Genomic DNA, 4,244 nt, shown 5'->3' with positions numbered 1-4,244 from the left:
CCCTCTATTTTCTCTTATAAAGATACCGTCCTAAAAGACTGGAGGCCCAGGATGATTTCATCTTGAGGTCCTCAACTAATTACATCTGCATAGAAGCTATTCCAAATAATGCCACATTCTGAGGTTGCAGGTGGATATGAATTTGGGGAGGGCACTCTTCAACCCAGTACAGAGATGGAGGGAAGTAAATGAGGAAAAACCTCACAAACAAGTCACTCATCCTTTGTAATTTCATCCCCCATAGTATCTTACTATTAAATATTACTTGCTGTGTTTGATCCACAGAGATTTCCTTGACTTCCCAATCCAAAGGACTCTATACTCCAGACCTTCCTATCACCCCGTCTCACGTTACCTCACTTTATTCCCATTAGCACACTTAATCCCTAAAATTAATTCATTCATTTCTTTACTCGTTAAATATCTGTCATCATCGAACAAATAAACTCGAAGAAAGCAAGGACCATATCTGTCTTGTTCACTGCTACCCCATCAAATATTATGTAGTATTTGTTCAATGATCCTGAACTTAAATCATACAATATTCGTATATTAGTGGGTTGTTAGATTATAGTTAAGATCCCTCTGAATTCTTGATTCCAATCATATGTTTACTAATCACTGTTCTCTTAGCTTGCCTGAGCTGCTATCCCACAATGGATTGTCTTAAAACCACAAGCATTTATTGGGTTCCTGTTGTAAAATCCAGAAGTCTGACATGAAGATGTCGGCAAGTTTTGCTTTCTCCCTGAAGACTGTATGCCCCGGTGCTGGCTTGCCACGGTTCTTAGGGTCTTTTGGTTTGCCTCTGTCTCAGGTCACACGGTGATGTCCTCTCCTTTCTCATGTCTGCTTTTCTGGTTTCAGCCTGACTTCCTTCTTCAGGCTCTTTATAGGGCCTCCAGAAATCCCGATTAAGACCCACTCTCATTTAGTTGGGCCGCACCTTAGCTAAAATAGCATCCTCAAGAGGTCCCTTGTGCCATGCCTTGGCACCCACAGGGATGCAGACTGAGATTAAGAACATGTCTAAATTGTGGTTCATAGTTCAACCTACCACAACTGTATTCTGTGTTTTCTCACAAATACTCCTTGTTTTTCAAAAACTGTTCTTTGAGGTAAACCTAGCATTGCATCCCTATTTAAAATGGGAAAATCAGGCATCAGGAATGAAACTGAATGTTTGAATCACATGTTTTTTTTGTGGTGTGTTATTAAAACAATTTTCTTTCCTTTTTTTAAATATGGAACGCTTCACAAATTTGCACGTCATCCTTGCTCAGGGGCCATGCTAATCTTCTCTGTATCGTTCCAATTTTAGTATATATGCTGCTGAAGCAAGCACTACAATTTTCTTTTCTTTTATGCTCAGATTTTCCCACTTATGAGAGGGAATATGCTCTATTTTCTGTACCTCTCATGGTCTCCACCACCCAGTAGACAAACTCAAAGGCCCAAGGCTGACAAGGTTTTGAGGGACTGCTTTGTGTTAACTGTGTTATTTAGCTTTTGTGTGATATAATTCCTCTAAGTTCCAGAAATATAGTTTTTTAACATCCCCTCAAATGTAGCATGGTAGACGGTCCTGCTTTTCTGCCCAATTTCTTAAGCCGTCCATCACCCAAATATCCCAAGCTTCCTGCAATAGAACGTTTTACCACTCCAGCCACTCTGGGTTGTGCAATAACAGAGGAGAAATAGCTGGACTTGAACTCTCACATTCACAAGTGGGGAGGTTTGGCTCCAGGCCTCCAGCTTCAAAAGCCCAAACATGTTCATTTGCAGGAGCACTTGCCTTCCTCCATTACTCCAGGGCTCTACAGTCACCCTAGGACACTCAGCTGGGCAACCCCCATAAATGACGAGCTTGGAGTTCGCACCTGCCAAGAAGAAGTGGACCAAACACACTGCACCTCCCAGTGTCAAATGTGTATTGTTGACATCAACTGCTGATGCCAGCTTCTCCGTGTAGGCCTCCTGAACCAAACATAAAAACAGTCGCAGTGCTGGTGGTAGTAGTGTCAATACGAATAATTGTAACAAAAATCATAAAATTAATATGGTTAATTAATATAGTTATGCTCCAAGTTAGGTTCTGATGCCCCATGGGCTCTTATTTAGAGTGCAATTCCAAACTCAAGGCTTCAGATTTTCTAAGACTGTTCTGCTTTGCTCAGACATGTAGGACAGCAGACAGGAGTCACGTTATCTTTGGATCCCTGTGGTGGAAATTATGACTTCAGAATTCCCAACAGCGAGTGAGTGAGTAAGCAGCCAATACCCGGGCCCAGCACTCTGCCCACAGAGAACACTCAATGCCTATTATTGACAAATGACCCGTGGAGTCCAAGGACTTTGCAGATGTTAATTGATAGAATGTTCAGTTATTAATATGATGTCTTGGAAAATAATTGTTTTTCTTTTTATGATTCTCCTTTAATGAACTGAGAGAAGAATAAACTAGCATATGGATAGAGGAAGCAATCTGCCTACTGAAACCCATGGAAGATCTGGTAATAGAAACTGAGTTTGCTTTCTAATCCTGCCCTTCCACCAAGATTGCGATATCTGATTCTGAATCCTATGATGAGCTGAAATAAAGGCAGAAGGCGATCTGACAACCTTCCATTTAAATAAGCAGTAGTGGGGCATTTACCACATTAGCAGCCATTTTTACACATTTTGGAAATTCAGTCAAAACTGAAGCATGTTCCCTCAGACTCAGCAGGCATTAGGGGTAAAAGGATCTTAGATATAATCTTCCTGGTCACCACACAACCGCCTAACACCAGCCACATGCTGATCTATGTTAAAGAACACATCTTTCAAAATGATTTTTCTTGAATATAATCCAGGGAGTGCGGTTGATATCCTTGGAGACAGATATGTGAATTTGGGGCAGAAGGTCTTTTCTAATACTGATTCCTTGTCAGTCTTCTCAGAAACAATAGTGTTGGTCTAGGTTTTGCTTTCTACAGCACTTGGCAAAGAACATCTCCTCTTCTCAAGGCACCTACAACCTCACCAAGCATCTTCTGCAAGTTATATGAAGCCAGTTCCTGTCATCATAACTAACATGTCATGGTTTCAAATCCTCTCACCCAGTGATCCCATTTTTCTGGATATGCTCCTGAATGTTAGTGTCCTGTAAATAAGGTGCAAGCAGCAAACTCAGATGGGATGAAGAACAAAAGGGAAACCTATTTGTAGCTCTCTTGGCAGCTGGCTGTGCCTAACCCTTGGCCCTTAAAGAGCTGGCAGTCAACAGAGACCCCATCTCTCCAAGTCTGTTTTTCATAGGCCCTTAATTAAAGGCTGGTATTAGTTCTCTGAATCTCTGTCCCCTTGATGTAAACTGTTGCTACAATATTGTTGTTGTTAACGTGCTCGTGATTTTTTTGACCTGGACATATCATGTGCTAGTCTGAAGCTGTCATGCCCCCCAGAAAGGGCCATGTTCCTTTAATCCATTCCTATGGGTGCAGACCTATTGTAGGTTGGATCTTTTGATTAGGTTATTTCAGCTAAGGCTAGCCCCAGGTAGGTCTTAATCCTCATACTGGAATCCTTTATAAGAAGACAAAGGACACACAGAAAAAGCTGTGTGAGAGCACAGAGAAGGCCCAAAGAAGCTAAGAGATGAAATTAAGAGAAGCTCAGAGAGGAAGCCCCTGGAACCAGAAGCTGAAAGCAATGAAACCCAGGAGCAAAGGAGTAGCAGGCGCTGGCCATGTGCTTCTTGTGTGACGGAGAGGTCCTGGATGCTGTAGCATGTCTTCAGAGGCTGGGTATCGTCTGTTGATGCCTCGAGAAGGGACATTTTTATGGCTTAAGAACTATAATTGTCAGTTAATAAATTCCCATCATAAAAGCCAACCCACGTCTGGTATATTGTGTTCCAGCAGCTTTAGCATACCGAGAAAAAAAGATTGCAAAAAATCAACTTCCATGTGAACAGCAAGATAGGGGGACATGCTCTATGGACACTGTATTGATGAGGATGTGAGCTGAGAATGTTGTTGAATGAAAAGTATACTCTTTCCAATACTAGCATTGATATAATAATGATGTCTACATTTCTTGACCTCTCCCTATGAGTCAGTCACTGTACCGTGTGATTTACATATATATATATATATACACAACCTCATTGATTTACATATATACACCAGTATATTTGTGTGTGTAAACAGAATCTCATTCAATTACCACTAAAACCATATGTGTTTGGTACAATTAATCCC

The 4,244-nt window shown here is 41.3% G+C and overlaps 1 non-coding gene across 1 annotated transcript; it reads right to left on the bottom strand.

Moving 5' to 3' along the window:
- Nucleotides 1-1,238: 1,238 nt before the first annotated feature.
- LOC143652926 (U6 spliceosomal RNA) lies at nt 1,239-1,345 on the bottom strand. The gene has a single exon (XR_013160972.1). It is a non-coding gene; the product is annotated as a U6 spliceosomal RNA (small nuclear RNA).
- Between the last annotated feature and the right edge of the window lie 2,899 nt (nt 1,346-4,244).

The sequence above is a fragment of the Tamandua tetradactyla genome, chromosome 12 (assembly GCF_023851605.1).
Source record: "Tamandua tetradactyla isolate mTamTet1 chromosome 12, mTamTet1.pri, whole genome shotgun sequence".
In the NCBI taxonomy this organism is placed as follows: domain Eukaryota; kingdom Metazoa; phylum Chordata; class Mammalia; order Pilosa; family Myrmecophagidae; genus Tamandua; species Tamandua tetradactyla.
This window is presented reverse-complemented; position numbering and strand designations above follow the sequence as displayed.